Genomic DNA, 19,168 nt, shown 5'->3' with positions numbered 1-19,168 from the left:
TACTTTGCCAACAAAGGTCCACCTAGTCAAGGCTATGGTTTTTCCAGTAGTCATGTATGGATATGAGAGTTGGACTATAAAGAAAGTTGAGTACCAAAGAATTGATGCTTTTGAGCTGTGGTGTTGGAGAAGACTCTTGAGAGTCCCTTGGACTGCAAGGAGATCCAACTAGTCCATCCTAAAGGAGTTCAGTCCTGAGTGTTCACTGGAAGGACTAATGTTGAAGCTGAAACTCCAATACTTTGGCCACCTGATGCGAAGAGTCAACTCATTTGAAAAGCCCCTGATGCTAGGAATGATTGAGGGCAGGAGGAGAAGGGGACGACAGAGGATGAGATGGTTGGATGGCATCACCGACTCAATGGACAGTCATTTGAGTAAACTCCAGGAGTTGGTGATGGACAGGGAGGCCTGGCATGCTGCAGTCCATGGGGTTGCAAAGAGTTCAATGCAACTGAGTGACTGAACCGAAGCATATATATATGCTTCCCTGGTAGCTCAGCTTATAAAGAATCTGTCTGCAATGCAGGAGACCCAGTTCAATTCCTGGACTTGGAAGTTCCCCTGGAGAAGGGGTAGGCTACTCACTCCAGTATTCTTGGGCTTCCCTAGGGGTTTAGATGGTAAAGAATTCGCCAGCAATGTGGGAGATCTGGGTTTGATCCCTGGGTTGGGAAGATCCCCTGGAAGGGGGCATGGCCACCCACTCTAGTATTCCTGCCTGGAAAATCCCCATGGACAGAGGAGCCTGGTGGGCTATTCCATGAGGTCACAAAGAGTCAGACATGACTGAGCGACTAAGCACAGCACAGCATACACACACGCACACACATATATTTAGAATTTTCTGCTACTAACTTGAACCTCAGCTATAAGAATTTGAAACCTAGTAGAAAAGAAAGGACTGGAACACTAGGGACTGGAGTTGATTTTTGCAAAATGTCACTGGATATGGAAAAAAATATTGTAATAATGCTTGGTTTGTTATTGTTTCATCTTCAGAGGCATTTTTCTGTTTCTGCTCCTGTAGCTGATTCTCAGTGACCATATCCCTCAAAGCAGTGGGGTTTGGTGTGTTTTCTTTGAACTTGCCAGGGATTTTGTTTGAAGGGGATTATTTGAGCTTGACAGCTGAGAGCAACCCTGCCTTGTCTACAGGAGGAGAGGAGAGCTGTTTATTTGACCAGCTGAGAGAATTGTGCACAGAGGCAGACCTGCTAGTGTCATTGGGTCCCAAGGCCCTCAGTAGGATATAGAATAACAGCTGTTTGAAGCAGTGAACAGATCAGAGGATTTTCATTTAATAAATTGGTGCTCTACTTTTATTAATATTTTTAATGGAGCCTGTCTTCATCCTGTCCTGCTGTGACCCTTATCTACATTTTAGTGGTGGTCAAGCTGACCAAAAAGTTGAGCCACTGATGAACAGCCTTGGGCTTCTTAGAAATATTAGCAGGCCTGGGCTATCTGTGGGTGAAAAGGAGAGAGACACCTAGAGTAGCTGCTCTGAAGAGTTATAACACATGCAGTAGTTATTTTGTTTTGTTTTTTTTATAAGCCCTCATTTTCTTCTTTTTTAATAAGTCAAGATTCTAAAATCTAAGGTTCAGTTCAGTTCAGTTCAGTTGCTCAGTCGTATCCGACTCTTTGTAACCCCATGGACTGCAGCATGCCAGGCCTCCCTGTCCATCACCAACTCCTAGAGTTTACTCAAACTCATGTCCATTGAGTCGGTGATGCCATCCAACCACCTCATCCTCTGTTGTCCCCTTCTCTTCTCGCCTTCAATCTTTCCCAGCATCAGGGTCTTTTCAAATGAGTCAGTTCTTCACATCAGGTGGCCAAAGTATTCAACATCAGTCCTTCCAATGAACATTCAGGACTGATTTTCTTTAGGATGCACTGGTTGGATCTCCTTGAAGTCCAAGGGACTCTCAAGAGTGCTCACCAACACCACAGTTCAAAAGCATCAATTCTTTGCTGCTCAGCTTTCTTCACAGTCCAACTCTCACATCCATACATGACCACTGGAAAAACCATAGCCTTGACTAGACAGACCTTTGTTGGCAAAGTAATGACTCTGCTTTTTAATATTCTGTCTAGGTTGTTCATAACTTTTCTTTCAAGAAGTAAGAGTCTTTTAATTTCATGGTTGCAGTCACCATCTGCAGTGATTTTGGAGCCCCCAAAAATAAAGTCTGACACTGTGTCCACTGTTTCTCCATCTATTTGCCATGAAGTAATGGGACCGGATGCCATAATCTTTGTTTTCTGAATGTTGAGCCTTAAACCAACTTTTTAACTCTCCTCTAAATCTCCTCTAAAGTTAAAACCTAAGGTTACAATTCCACAAAAGGTTATTTCTTATGATAGATATGGGAAATTGCATTTGAAATTTATCACATTGTAAGAAATACGCTGTCAAAAATCCCATTCACATGTTCTTTTTTTTTTTTAACATTTTTGTTGTTGTTGAAGTATAACACATATAGAGAAGTGCACAAAACAAATTTACAGCTGAAGGCATTTTTACGAAGTGAATACTGTATGTAACCACCATCCTAGTCAAGAGATAGGACATAGCCGCTACCCTGAGAGCCTTTCTTTGGTTCTCTTTCAATTATGACTCTTCCCCTTCCTTCCTAAAAATGTTCACTGCCATGACTTCTTACAGGAGACTTCCAATAGACTTGATTTAGAGCTTTATATCAAGTTTAAATATGAACTTTAATACATATATGCCTTGCTTTGTGTTTGGCTTCTTTTTTGACACTTATGAGATTTCACATTTTTGCAAATAGCTGTAGTTTTTAAATTTTTATTGCTGAATATGCTTTCATTGTAGAAATATAGTGTGATTTGATTTTTTTATTGTATTATTTATTGATGAGCACTTTAGTTGTTCCATATAGTCATCAACATATGAAATATGTGATATGTCAGTGGTTTTAATTTTAGCCATCATACTGAGTCACGTTATCTCTTTGTGATTTCTCTCAGTACTGGAACTGAGTATCTCTTCATATGTTTACCAACTATTTGGATATCCTCTATTAATGGTCCATTCAAATATCTTGCCCCTTTTTTATTGCCCCTGTTGGATTGATGGTCTTTTTTTTAATGATTGCTAAGAGGCCTGTTTACTGTGTTTGTTGCATGTATTGAAAGTATCTTCTCCAAGCCTTGTAACTTTCCTTTTAACTTTCTTAACTTTGTCCAGTGAAGAAGTTCATAATATTCAGTTCAGTTCAGTTCAGTCACTCAGTCAGTCGTGTCTGACTCTCCACGACCCCATGAATCACAGCACGCCAGGCCTCCCTGTCCATCACCAACTCCTGGAGTTCACCCAAACTCATGTGCCTCGAGTCAGTGATGCCATCCAGCTATATCATCCTCTGTCGTCCCCTTCTACTCCTGCCCCCAATCCCTCCCAGAATCAGGGTCTTTTCCAATGAGTCAACTTTTTCCATGAGGTGGCCAAAGTATTGGAGTTTCAGCATCAGTCCTTCAAATGAACACCCAGGACTGGTCTCCTTTAGGATGTACTGGTTTCATCTTCTTGCAGTCCAAGGGACTGTCAAGAGTCTTCTCCAGCATACAGTTCAAAAGCATCAATTCTTCAGTGCTCAGCTTTCTTCACAGTCCAACTTTCACATCCATACATGACCACTGGAAAAACCATAGCCTTGACTAGACGGACCTTTGTTGGCAAAGTAATTTCTCTGCTTTTCAATATGCTATCTAGGTTGGTCATAACTTTCCTTCTAAAGAGTAAGCATCTTTTAATTTCACGGCTACAATCACCATCTGCAGTGATTTTGGAGCCCAAAAAAATAGTCTGACACTGTTTCCACTGTTTCCCCATCTATTTCCCATGAAGTGATGGGACCAGATGCCATGATCTTCGTTTTCTGAATGTTGAGCTTTAAGCCAACCTTTTCACTCTCTTCTTTCACTTTCATCAAGAGGCTTTTGAGTTCCTCTTCACTTTCTGCCATAAGGGTGGTGTCATCTGTATATCTGAGGTTATTGATATTTCTCCCAGCAATCTTGATTCCACCCTGTACTTCTTCCAGCCCAGCGTTTTCCATGATGTACTCTGCATATAAAGTAAATTAGCAGGGTGACAATATACAGCCTTGATGTATTCCTTTTCCTATTGGGAACCAGTCTGTTGTTCCATGTCCAGTTCTAACTGTTGCTTCCTGATTTGCATATAGGTTTCTCAAGCGGTTGGTCAGGTGGTCTGGTATTCCCATCTCTTTCAGAATTTTCCACAGTTTATTGTGATCCACTAAAGTCTAATTTATCTGAAACTATTACGTGTTTGTATTTTTATGTATCTTTTATCCATTTCTATAGGTTTTATATTTTTTTAAGTCTACGAAATTTTTCCTGCACTCCAAGATTATGAAATTATTCTAATACATTATTTTGGTGGTTTATTTTACCTTTAATATTGTGACACAATTTTTTTTTTTTTTTGGAAATGATTGTTTCATGATGTGAGTAGGGGTCAAATGAATTTATTATGAAGATATTTCTTTCTCCACTGTTCTGTTGTGCACCTTTTCATAAATCCAGTATCTATATATGCATGGATCTCTAACAGGCTTCTGAGTGCTTCAATGGTAAATTTTCCATCCATGAAACAATATTAGTTTTAATTAGTGTAGTTTCAAACTCACACTTGATATCTGATTGAGAAAGTCCTCCCCGTCATTATTATTCAAGGATATTTTAGCTATCCTTTTCTCATTGATTTCCATATAAATTTTAAAGTCAACTTGTCAAGTTCTAACAATAAGCACAAATAAATAAATCTTTGTATTTTATTTGACTTGCATTAAACTTATAAAACAATTTGATGAGAGTTGGCATCTTTACAACATTGAATCTTCAAATTCACAAGCATGATATACTCCTTCTTTTATTTAACAATTATTTATACTTTATATATAGAGATCCAAATATTTATTGAATTTATTTTATACATTTAAAATTGTTTTTCCTAAATATTTTCTTTATTATTTCATTACCTATCTTTAGAAATAATTTTTGTATATTGACCTTGTATCCAAGAAAGTTAAATTCATTTATTAAGTGATATTTCATCTTTGTATATACAAAATAACATCAGACTTCTGTTTAACTTACTGTTTTTTTCTACTCCATTATTATCATTAACTTTCAACTTTTTTTTTCCTAACAAATACTTTTAAGGACACAGTTGTTGTTGTTGTTGTTGTTTTTCCCAAGAATGATTTTAGCTTCATCTGACAAGTTTGACATGCTGTATTTTTATTATTGTTGATAAATAAATGTGTTCATTGAGTGTTATTCTTTTTTTTTTTTTTTCTTGTGAGTGTTATTCTTATACCCCCTGGGGAAGGCAATGGCAACCCACTCCAGTACTCTTGCCTGGAAAATCCTGGAGGAGCCTGGTAGGTTACAGTCCACGGGATCATATAAAAAGGCTATTTCTTTCCTTCTTCCTTTTTTCTTATTGATTTCTAACTTAACTTAGTGTGTCTAGACCTTCTCGTTTTTGACTATACCCATAACATGATCCAGCCTCCACCCTGACACTTCTCATCACTTCTAAAACCTCTCGCTGGCCTCTTAAGCTCTGAGACTTTTTCTGCAGTTATTTATTCCTTATCTGGCTTGAGCCTGATTATGGTTCATTTCTTGACCTTGTTGGGTGTTTACCTACCATGAGCAGTTCATATTACTTTAGCTCTCATGTATGGATGTGAGAGTTGGACTGTGAAGAAAGCTGAGCGCCAAAGAGTTGATGCTTTTGAACTGTGGTGTTGGAAAAGACTCTTGAGAGTCCCTTGGACTGCAAGGAGATCCAACCAGTCCATTCTGAAGGAGATCAGCCCTGGGATTTCTTTGGAAGGAATGATGCTAAAGCTGAAACTCCAGTACTTTGGCCACCTCATGCGAAGAGTTGACTCATTGGAAAAGACTCTGATGCTGGGAGGGATTGGGGGGAGGAGGAGAAGGGGATGACACAGGATGAGATGGCTGGATGGCATCACTGACTCGATGGACGTGAGTCTGAGTGAACTAGGGAGTTGGTGATGGATAGGGAGGCCTGGTGTGCTCCGATTCATGGGGTCACAAAGAGTCAGACACGACTGAGCAACTGAACTGAACTGAACTGAAGTGAAAACACAGTCAACAGAAAATTGGATTAAAGATTTACTGAGCATGGCCCCACCCATCAGAACAAGACACAGTTTCCCCCTCAGTCAATCTCTTCTATCAGGAAGATTCCATAAGCGTCTCCATCAGAGGGCAGACAGAATGAAAACCACAATCACAGAAAACTAACCAAACTGATCACATGGACCACAGCCTTGTCTAATGCAATGAAACTATGAACTATGCCATGTAGGGGCAACCAAGATGGACAGGTCGTGGTGGAGAGTTCTGATAAAGTGTAGTCCACTGGAGAAGGGAATGACAAACCACTTCAGTATTCTTGACTTGCCAACCCCATGAACAGTATGAAAAGCAAAATGATAGGATACTGAAAGATGAACTCCCCAGGTTGGTAGGTGCCCAATATGCTACTGGAGATCAGTGAAGAAATAACTCCACAAAGAATGAAGAGCTGGAACCAAAGCAAAAACAACACCTAGTTGTGGATGTGACAGGTGATGGAAGTAAAGTCCAATGTTGTAAAGAGCAATACTGCATAAGAACCTGGAATGTTAGGTCTGTGAATCAAGGCAAAGTGGAAGTGGTCAAACAGGAGATGGCAAGAGTGGATGTCAACATTTTAGGAATCAGTGAACTAAAATGAACTTGAATGGGTGAACTTAACTCAGATGACCATTATATCTACTACTGTGGGCAAGAATCCCTTAGAAGAAATGGAGCAGCCATTAGAGGCAATGAAAGAGTCCAAAATGCAGTACTTTGATGCAATCTCAAAAACAACAGAATGATCTCTGTTCATTTCCAAGGCAAACCATTTAATATCACAGTAATCCAAGTCTATGCCCTGACCCGTAATGCTGAAGAAGCTGAAGTTGAACGGTTCTATGAAGAGCTTTCTAGAACTAACACCCAAAATAGATGCCCTTTTCACTATAGGGGACAAAAATGGGAAGTCAAGAGATACCTGGAGTAATGGGCAAATTTGGTCTTGGAGTACAAAACAAAGCAGGTCAAAGGATAAGAGAGTTTTGCCAAAGGAACACACTGGTCATAGCAAACACCCTCTTCCAACAACACAAGAGAAGACTTGACACATGGTTATCACCAGATGGTCAATACCGAAATCAGATTGATTATATTCTTTGCAGCCAAAGATGGAGAAGCTCTACACAGTCAGATAAAAGAAGACCTGGAGCTGACTGTGGCACAGATTATGAATTCCTTATTGCCAAATTCAGACTTCAAATGAAAAAAGTAGGAAAAAGCAATAGACCAATCTGATATGACCTAAATCAATCCAATACGATTATACAGTGGAAGTGAGAAATAAATTCACGGGTTGAAGAACTATGGATGGAGGTTCATGACATCGTACAAGAGGCAGTGATCAACACCATCCCCAAGAAAAATAAATGCAAAAAGACAAAATGGTTGTCTGAGGAGGCCTTACAAATAGCTGAGAAAAGAAGAGAAGTGAAAGGCAAAGGAGAAAGGAAAGATATACCCTTTGAATGCAGAGTTCCAAAGAATAGCAAGGAGAGATAATAAAGCCTTCCTCAGTGATCAATGCAAAGAAATAGAAAAAATAGAATGGGAAAAACTAGAGATCTCTTCAAGAAAATTAGAACTAACAAGGGAATATTTCATGCAAAGATGGGCACAAAAAAAGGAAAGAAATGGTATGGACCTAACAGAAGCAGAAGATATTAAGAAAAGGTGGCAAGAACACACAGAACTATACAAAAAAGATCTTCATGACCCAGATAACCACGATGATGGGATCACTCACCTAGAGCCAGACATCCTGAAATATGAAGTCAAGAGGGCCTTAGGAAGCATCACTACAAACAAAGATAGTGGAGGTTATGGAATTCCAGTTGAGCTATTTCAAATCCTAAATATGATGCTGTGGTAGTGCTGCACTCAATATGCCAGCAAATTTGGAAAACTCAGCAGTGGTCACAGGACTGGAAAAGATCCAGTTTTCATTCCAATCCCAAAGCAATGCAAAGAATTTTCAAATGCCAAAGAATGTTCAAACTACCGCACAATTGCACCCATCTCACACGCTAGCAAAGTAATGCTCAAAATTCTCCAAGCCAGACTTCAGCAGTATGTATCCCATAAACTTCCAGATGTTCCAGCTGGATTTAGAAAAGGCAGAGGAACCAGAGATCAAATTGCCAACATCCATTGGATCATCGAAAAATTATCAAAGTTCCAGAAAAGCATCTACTTCTGCTTTATTGACTCTGCCAAAGCCTTGGACTGTGTGGGTCACAACAAACTATGGAAAACTGTTAAAGAGATGGGAATACCAGACCACCTGACCTGCCTCTTGAGAAATCTGTACACAGCTCAGGAAGCAACAGTTAGAACTGGATATGGAACAACAGACTGGTTCCAAATCGGGAAAGGAGTGCGTTAAGGCTGTATATTGTCATCCTGCTTATTTAACTTATATGCAATTACATCATGAGAAATGCTGAGCTGGATGAAGCACAAGCTGAGCATCAAAGAATTAATGCTTTTGAACTGTGGTGTTGGAGAATACTCTTGAGAGTCCCTTGGACTGCAAGGAGATCAAACCAGTCAATCCTAAAGGAAATCAGTCTTGAATATTAATTGGAAGGACTGATGCTGAAAGTGAAACTCTGATACTTTGGCCACCTGATGCGAAGAGTTGACTCATTGGAAAAGACCCTGATGCTGGGAAAGATTGAAGGTGGGAGGAGAAGGGAACAACAGAGGATGAGATTTTTGGATGGCCTCACCAACTCAATGGACGTGAGTTTGAGTAGGCTTCAGGGGTTGGTGATGGACAGGGAAGCATGGCGTTCTGCAGTCTATGGGGTTGCAAAGAGTCAGATGACTGAGTGACTGAACTGGACTGAGTGAAAACATACCGTTTGATTTCTAATCTCAGCTGGACCCTCAGAACTCCCCACCACCCTTTCTGTTCTCTTCTAGTATTTTCTTCCATGTTGTACGACTCGCAGTCACTATTTCAAACCATGACTGCAAGGAGATCCAACCAGTCCATTCTGAAGGAGATCAGCCCTGGGATTTCTTTGGAAGGAATGATGCTAAAGCTGAAACTCCAATACTTTGGCCACCTCATGAGAAGAGTTGACCCATTGGAAAAAACTCTGATGTTGGGAGGGATTGGGGGCAGGGGGAGAAGTGGATGACAGGATGAGATGGCTGGATGGCCATCACTGACTCGATGGACATGAGTTTGAGTGAACTCTGGAAGTTGGTGATGGGCAGGGAGGCCTGGCGTGCTGTGATTCATGGGGTCACAAAGAGTCAGACATGACTGAGCAACTGAATTGAACTGAACTAACACTCAGAAACACCAAGTTTTCCTCCATCTCTTCTCCTTCACCGTAGTTGACTTTAGTTCAGTCTTCTCCAACACCATAGTTCAAAAACATCAATCTTAGCACTCAGCTTTCTTTATAGTCCAACTCTCACATCCATACTTGACTACCAGAAAAACTATGGCTTTGACTAGACAGACCTTTGTCAATTAAATAATGTCTCTGCTTTTTAATATGGTGTCTAGGTTGGTCATAGTTTTTCTTCCAAGGAGCAGTCATCTTTTAATTTCATGGCTGCCTTCATCATCTGCAGTGATTTTTGAGTCCCCAAAAATAAAGTCTTTCACTGTTTCCATTGTTTCCTCATTGTTTCCTCTATTTGCCATAAAGTGATGGGACCAGATGCCATGCTATTAATTTTATGAATGTTGAGTTTTAAGCCAACTTTTTCAGTCTCATCTTTCGCTTTCATCAAGAGGCTCTATAGATCTTTTGCACTTTTTGCCATATGGTTGGTGTCATCTGCGTATCTGAGGTTATTGATATTTCTCCTGGTAATCTTGATTCTAGCTTGTGCTTCATCCAGCCTAGCATTTTGCATAATGTACTCTGCATATAAGTTACATAAACAGGTGACAATATACATCCTTGACCATAAGACCTACTCTTTACTCAGATAATAGTTCTCTGGTCTAGGTTCCACCAAGTCCTCTCTATTCAAATGAACATTTTTGAGCAGTCACAATGTATTTTTACCATAAATATATAATGTATCCTCTCTTTGGCTCTGCTCCTTTGTTCTGTCTTCAGAGGAAGCAGTCTCTTTTCTTTTCCAAAGCTAATATCACTGTCATCCATTTCTTTATGACTTGTCCTTTCACAATTCCTCTTTGACTCTTTTTCCCGTTGCTTAAAGGAACACCCCTTATAATACTCCTCTGACCCACAGTATTACAGAGAAATTATCTTCTGAGCTATCCTTACAGGAGATTTGACCAGTCCAATTCAAGTTTATACCAATTGGAACTAAAGCAGAATATCAGTGCTCCTTTAATACTTTATAGACCATTGCATTGCATAGAACATTGCTTTATTCTAATTTACTCCTCTTAGTTGATGGGCGAAGTGGTGACTCCATCATAGAGCATAGTGCTAAAAAAAGTCATGAATGTAAGCCTTCACTGCTCCTTTATATTCTGTTCTCAGTATTAAAATATTTATTTAACTTTCAATGTTTCTCTTTCCAAACATGGTAAAGTAGATGATACATGTTTAAGGAGTTCTAGGAATTTCTTTTTTTCTTATAATTGTGTTTTAGGTTATTCTTTGTAAATTTTAGGGAATTTAAATCTTTGTAAATGTTAGCAAATTTGACAGTAAAGGAAGATTTGAATAGAATCTACTTATTTTGCCTTAAGAATGCAGCTTATGTTATTTTTTATAAAATTTTTTGTCCCCCATCATGTCTTACTTAGGCTAATAGTTATAATTATTTTTCATTCTTTACATCCACTATGATTAATTATAGGGAATATCTACTCATAAGCATGTTTGGTGTACTGGAAAGGTTGCAATTAAGCATATACCCTATGAACAATATGGTATAACATAGAATTAGAAATTTCACTGATGTTCTCCATATTTTCTGCAGCTTCATTCACCATCATACCTGTCAGATATTATTTGACAGTGGCTATATATCCTTTTTATGTGGAAATACTTGACCAGACAGTATTATGGTAATGGTCAGATATATATTATGGTTAGATATACCCAACAACTTTCTATTTTAATCCTTTTCACTCATCACTTACCAAAATCCCTTAGGAAGTTTGATTCTTAATCTTGAATATAAAATTTCAGGCTTCATTTGTGTCCTAGTAGAGTCTAAATGCATTTTAACATGTAGTTTTCAAAGAGAAATCCATTTAAACTGTCTAGAAAGTTTTATTTTATGTTCACATTAAATTTTACATTATGGTAAAATGGAGAAGAGAGTATTAAGGGCATTATATTGGATGCTTTACAAGGTTCCCTTCAGCTCAAATATACCCTGCTTCTGGAAAAAGACAAAAACATTGCCAACACTGACAATCCCGAGAAGAATGGATTACTTTTAAGCCTATGGCAGGATAATCTTTTTTTTTTTTTTTTCAGAATAATCTTTTGATTCATTTTAACTTGTCCATTGGTGTAGTGAGGAAAAAAAAACTTTACACATTGGAATATATGATCCTCTGCTTCCTGTAATGAGATTACTATCTGTACTGTTAACTGTATTTGTACAGTCCTTTAAGGTTTATGAAGAGCCTTTCAGGAACATTTAATCATTGCAGCCTCTCTACAACACATACCACTGAGGAAAGAGAAAATATTAATATAAGAGTTTGAAAGTTTACAGATCTACTTAAGGTCACCAAGTTACTAAATAGTGAAGTCAATGCCCACAGAACTCTCTGAAAAATGCATTTATAGTTGATGGAAATATCTTCATAATATATTATTTTTACTTCCAACATACCTACTAGGCAGTTGTTTACTTAGATGATATAATAAACATGATTTAATAAATAACGCTTGCATTGTCAAATAAATAATGAAGAAAGAAATTCAATGAGGTTCACAGCTCTACCTCAAACATGGAAAAATTGGCAATGGTGATAGTAAAACTTGGATACCACTAAATGCTTTATAGTCATAAACTTCATCCAGCCTAAAATCCCTAGAGTCTTACTGCCCAATAAGAAAGTAAAATGAGCCTGAGAAGCTTGAAACTTCTCTCTTGTTAAAAGGGAAATATACTCTGGCATACATTTCCTGTAAATGACATTTAAAATCTACATTGAGAAGGAACTGGGGAGTGGACACTGAGAATGACCTTGTTAACAATTCCCTTGAGGAGATGAGAAATTCAAGTTGCAAAGTAGATTTTCAGCACTTATTTTACACTGATAATGTCTGTTTTGTGCAAATTATGAGATCTAAATTTCTAAGTCAACCTTAGGAACTCAAAATCTATGACTCCTTTGCTTCATTCAATGATGGTGTTTAACATGCTCTTTGTACTTCTTACGAATAAGGCCCATGGTATTTCTGGTTGTCCGTAATTTTATTAACAGATAATTATCTTCTCCTGTGCTTAGTAGCTCAGTCATGTCTGACTCTGAGACCTCATAGACTATAGCCTGCCGGGCTCCTCTATCCATGGGGATTCTTCAGTCAAGAATACTGGAGTGATTTGCCATGCCCTCCTCCAGATGATCTTCCTAACCCAGGGATCGAACCCAGATCTCCCACATTGTGGGAAGATTCTTTACCATCTGAACCACTGGGGAAGCCCAAGAATACTAGAGTGGGTAGCCTATCCATTCTCCAGGGAATTTTCCCAACCCAGGAATTGAACCAGGTTCACCTGCTTTGCAGGTGGATTCTTTACCAGCTGAGCTACCAGGAAAGCCCTTATCTTCTCCTACAATATGTTATTCCTTAAACAGGGAGCTCTCTTGTGGTCAGTAACTATGGTGGACTTGGATGATTTTATCTTGTTGGAAGATTTTTCTGATTATTGAGATCTGTAGATGTAAAAAACAACTGATTTCCACTTGGCAATCTCAAAATGTAGTCTGTCTTTGTGGCAAGTCCAGCAGTACCCTAGCTGCTGCTGCTGCTAAGTCACTTCAGTCGTGTCTGACTCTGTGTGATCCCATAGACGGCAGCCCACCAGGCTCCCCCGTCCCTGGGATTCTCCAGGCAAGAACACTGGAGTGGGTTGCCATTTCCTTCTCCAATGCATTAAAGTGAAAGGTGAAAGTGAAGTCTCTCAGTCATGTCTGACACTTCACAACCCCATGGACTACTGCCTACCAGGCTCTTCCGTCCCTGGGATTTTCCAGTCAAGAGTGCTAGAGTGGGGTGCCATTGCCTTCTCCACAGTACCCTAGTATATTTTATCAAATATTATGAATTAGAACTGTTCACCTGTACAACACACAAATGACACAGAAAGAAGCCCAACAAAATTAAAAAAAAAAAAACCTGCAAAATATTCCCAGTATGAGTTGATGAGCACTCAACTGAGAATGTATAGTCTGCCACATTAACACATGGCATGTGTGGTGAAGGAAACGGCAATCCACTTCAGTATTCTTGCCTGGAGAATCCCATGGACAGAGGCATCTGCTGGGATACAGTCCATGGGGTTGCAAAGAGCTGAACACGACTGAGTGACTTAGCAGCCGCAGAGCAGCAATGTTTACTGTTTTTGAGGCTCTGAATTACAAGCTTGGATTATTGCAGTCATTCTTTCTAACTAGTCTCCTATCTCTATTTTTAAGATGATTAATTTTATTTTTCAACTTGACTAGGTTTCAGTTCCCAGATATTTAATCAAACGTTATTCTAGATATGTCCATGATACTGTTTTGCATGCAACTAACATTTAAATTGGTGGACTTTGAGTACAGCAGATTGTCACCATAATGTGAATAGGCCTTAGTTAATTACTTGAAGGCCTTAACAGAACAGAAAGACTTGATTTCCCCTGCGTAAGAAAGATTCTGCCAGCAGAAGGACTCAGACTTGAACTGTAGCATCGGCTCTTCTATGACCGTCCATGCTGATGACTTTTGGACTTGAACCAAAATATTGGTGATGTTTTCTCATGGGTTTCCAGCCTGTGGGCACACTCTATAGATTTGGACTTGTCAGCCTTCATAATCATGTGATGTGCGTGCATGCTAAGTCACCTCAGCTGTGTCCAACTCTTTGCAACCCCATGGACTGTAGTCTACCAGGCTCCTCTGTCCGTGAGACTCTCCAAGAAAAATACTGGAGTGGGTTACCATGCCCTCCTCCAGGGGACCTTCCTGACCCAGGGATTGAACCCACATCTCTTATGTCTCCTGAATTGGTAGGCAGGTTCTTTACCACTAGCACCACCTGGGAATCCTATTCCTTAAAATCAATTAATCAATCAATTAATCTGTGTGTGTGTTTCAGTCTCTTGCTCTCTTTCTCTCCAGACACACAAATACATCCATCCTATTGGTTCTGTTTCTCTGGAGAATCCTAATACAGCTCTTACACTTTCACAAGAATTTCTCAAGCAGCCATCTATGTGATCTTCCAGAAACAATTATCTAATCATGGTTCTCCTCCTCAAAACAGGCTTCCCAACACCTAGAGACACAATCCAAGTACCGTAACTTGGCCTGTAAGGCCCACCACAGTCTATCCATCCATTTACCCATTTACTTGTCACATATTCCACCACTGCCCCCACCGCCACCACTTTCTAACTACTTCATGCTTCATACTCCTGAAGTGAATCTTGGACCCTCTGAAGACACCAACTTTTCTTATACCTCTCTCTGTTTGCCCACACTGTTCCCACTGCCCAGATACCTCCCCTCCCACAACTACAACTTTTCTCAATTTGCCCATCCTGTTCTTCACTCACTCTCTTCTTTTATTTCATTTCATTTTGAGATATATTTATAAACATAATTAGGATTTGAAACTTGACATTTTTAGTCTTCTTTATATCCTTGTTCTATTATTTTATTAAAAGAAATAAATATTACAATGTTGACATCCCTTTGAACTCTAGCTTTTATCTATAGTCCTTCTTCCTCCCAAGAGGCAACCTCTGCCGCATAGTTGTCTGATCTTACAGATGATTTTTTATTCACACACACACACACATGCATACACATACATGGGCTGTGTGCTGTGCTAAGTCACTTCAGTTGTGTCCAACTCTTTGCAACCCCATGGGCTGTAGCCCATCAGGGGATTCTTCAGGCAAGAATACAGAAGTGGGTTGTCCTTCCCTCCTCCAGGAGATCTTCCTAACCCAGGGATCAAAACTGCATTTCTTATGTCTCCTGCGTTGGTGGGTGGATTCTTTTACAATAATGCCACTTGGAAAGCCTGAATATACATACCCACGATTATACAATACTGCTTATTTTAGATAAGTGTACTATACTGCATTTATCATTCAGCAAAAATTTTGCTCAACATTATGTTTTGAGTATTTGTCAATAGTGAGATATATGGAAGTGAGCATGAAGTGCAAGTGAAAGTCGCTCAGTCAGGTCTGACTCTTTGGGACCCCATGGATTGTAGCCTGCCTGGCTCCAGGCCTTGGAATTCTCCAGGCCAGAATGCTGAAGTGGGTAGCCCATTCCCTTCTTCAGAGGATCTTCCTAACCCAGAGATCAAACCCAGGTCTCCCACATTGCAGGTGGATTCTTTACTGTCTGAGCCACCAGGGAAGCCCAATGAGATATATAGATCTGTCTATTCCATCACTTTGAAGTTTGGTATTGTGTTCCACATATGGATTTATCCATTTACTGATGAATTCTGATTTTGCTTCTGATTTGGAAGTCTTATAAATGATGCTGTAATGAATATCTTCATATTCTTTTTTAAGCATTTTTTAATTGAAATATAGTTAATTTACAAATTATTTACAATGCTGTGTTAGTTTCATGTGTATAGTAAATTGATTCAGGTATATTTATACTTTTTCAGATTCTTTTCCATTATGGCTTGTTAAAGGATACTGAGTATATTTCCCTGTAATATACAGTAGGTCCTTGTTGTTTATTTTATACATAATTATGTTAATATGTTAATCCAAAACTCCTAATTTATCTCTTCCCCTACACTCTGCTATCCCCTTAGGAAACCTTAAGTCTGTTTTCTATGTATTTGAGTCTATTTCTGTTTTGTAAATAAATTCATTTATATTATTTTTTAAGATTTTACATACAAGGAAATATTATGTCTTTTTCTGACTTACTTCACTTACTATGAGAATCTCTAGGTCCATCCATGTTGCTGCCCACAGGATTCTTTTATTTTTCATGACTGAGTAGTATTCCATTCTGTGTATATGCCACATCTTCTTTATCCATTCATCTGCCAATGGACACTTAATTTGCTTCCATGTCTTGGCTATTGCAAATAGTGCCAACAAGAACATTGGGGTGCATGTATCTTTTCAAACTATGGATTTCTCCGTATATACACCCAAGAGTAGGGTTGCAGTATAGTATGGTATGGATTTCTCCGTATATACACCCAAGAGTAGGGTTGCAGTATAGTATGGTAACTCTATTTTTTAGATTTTTAAGGAACCTCTATACTCTTCCTCATAGTGGCTCTACCAGTTTACATCCCCAAGAAAAGTTGTACATATTTTCTTAAATATTCAAGTGAACATTTCTCTAAATGTATACCTGGGAAAGATTACTATCACATATTTGCATTAGTAATTTTACTGGATATTACCAAACTGTTCTTCACCACGGATGCAGTAATGTCCACTGTCACCAGCAATGTGTGACAAGACTGAACCCCTGAAAATACTTGATATTATCAACTCTTTAATATTTCTATGTTTTGATTAATAATTGAGGCTGATTATATTTGAGTATATGCATCCTCCTGATCCTACTTATGTATCAGAATTTAGTTCAGTAATCATCTCTTTCAGGACATTTTCACCAATCTCCTTTGCACTCCCTTGCACCATTCTAGCAAAGTGCATAAAACAGAGTCTTGAAATTACCAGTTTTCCTTCCTGTCCGGCCTTTAGGTCTATGCCTTTTCCTGTTATTTACCTTTGAGTTTCAAGTTCACACAACAATGCCATACACATTCATGTAATCTGTAAATGTATGTTTAAATTAACTAAAATGTAATAATGAATACATGACTTAGCACACACACATAATGGGTTCCAAATGAAATATTCACTGAATCCAGATTGTGAGTTCTTCATGCCTAATACTGCATTACCTTAAAATTATGTTCCCATATTTATATAGTGGTTCCAGTGCTCTTTCAGTGAAGAACAATTCTTTCAAATATTTCCATATCTCAACAGCAAATAGAACCAAATTCCAAATAGATTTGGAGCATACTTCATGCAAACTCCTGGATGAAAGGATAAGAAAACATCAGGAGTAACCATCAGAGCCCTGGCTTTATATGCTCTCATCCACAGCAAAGAATCTTTCCATGGACTTGCATTTAGGTATGAGATCTAGCAAGCCATGAAGCCCTAAGGGCAGGAGGGATCACAAGCAACAGCTAGTGAAAACCATAATAATTTTACATCTAATAGTTCAATTTTGTGTTTATTCAGATAGAAGCACTTGCTGAATGGCATCAAAAAACTGGAAGGTTCCCAAAGAGACCTCATATACTTTCATATACACTTCGGCTAAAATCTTTATAGTTTTGTAAGGTGTAATGAATACCTAAGTCGATATATTGAGTTGAATACCTAATTTATTAGCTTCATGACAATAGGAACATGATGGAATTCCTCTGAGCCTTATTTTCCATTATGTAAAATTGAGATAATGACAACTTCTCTCATAGGATTGAAGTGAGAATTAAGTGAGAGGTTGTGTCTAAATGCCTCACGTGATATCTGGGACGTTTGCCTCTTGTACTGGGTACACACTACATTAACTGGTAGCTTTAATTATTGTTGTTCTTGTTTGACTTTTACCTTAAAGGGGGAAAGAAAAAGAAAAAATAATGTACTTTTTTGCTTATAATATTACCAAATTGGTCCTTCACTTTGTGAGTAATATAGATCTTTTAATAAGGAAATTAACAGAGCATCCTTTCTGATCTCATGTACTTTATAAAAATTATCTAGCTAATAGTTAGATCTTGGCTTCAACCCATAATAACTGATTAGACCATGAATACATTAGAATTACTTTATAGAACCAATCTTCCAATAAACCTACTTCATTAATCAACATTTTTCATAGCCTCCAATTTTTGTTCCCAATAGAACCCAAGCTAATTTTGCATATGCATTTTCCTTTTTTTCTGTAATCACGGTATTTAGGACATTCCAAACACATCAACCTTAAACCCATTGATTCAAATATGATGAATTAGTTGTGTAGCATGAACATTATCAATTATCATCATCAACATCATCAGCACCATTACATTTGTTATTATCATCATAGACTGAATGTTTGTGTCCTTCCAAAAATCACATATTAAAATTCTAATCCCCAATGTGACTATCTTCCCTGGTGGTTCAGACAGTAAAGAATCCACCTGCAATGCAGGAGACCTGGGTTCCATCCCTGGGTTGGGAAGATACCCTGGAAGAGGGTATGGCCACCCACTCTAGTATTCTTGCCTTGAGAATCCCATGGACAGAGAAGTCTGGTGGGCTATAGTCCATGGAGTCACAAAGAGTCAGACACAATCGAGTGGCTTTCACACACAGCATTTCCTCAGCACTTGTATGAATAATACAAGGATTAGAATTTCATAAATATTTTCTCTTAATAGCCCTAAGCATGCACAATTTTAAATGGAAAAACAGAATTTAATCTCTAGCCTTCTGTGATGAGATCCCATGATCTGAACCACTTTGCTTTACTATTATGTCAAGCATTATGAAATTGCCAGTAAGTATTCAAACACTTTGCAAAATGTTCAACCAAATACATGTTACTATTCTTCAGGAAAAAAAAAATCAGTATGTTTAGGCTGTACACATATACCTAAGATATAAAACATCATTCTATAGAAAATACTTTTATATTGTCATCATTATCAAGGTATATAGGCAAATTTAAAATATGTATATATATATATATATATATATATATATA

The sequence above is a fragment of the Bison bison genome, unplaced genomic scaffold (genome assembly GCF_000754665.1).
Source record: "Bison bison bison isolate TAMUID 2011002044 unplaced genomic scaffold, Bison_UMD1.0 scf7180017864376, whole genome shotgun sequence".
NCBI classification, from domain to species: Eukaryota; Metazoa; Chordata; class Mammalia; order Artiodactyla; family Bovidae; genus Bison; species Bison bison.
This window is presented reverse-complemented; position numbering follows the sequence as displayed.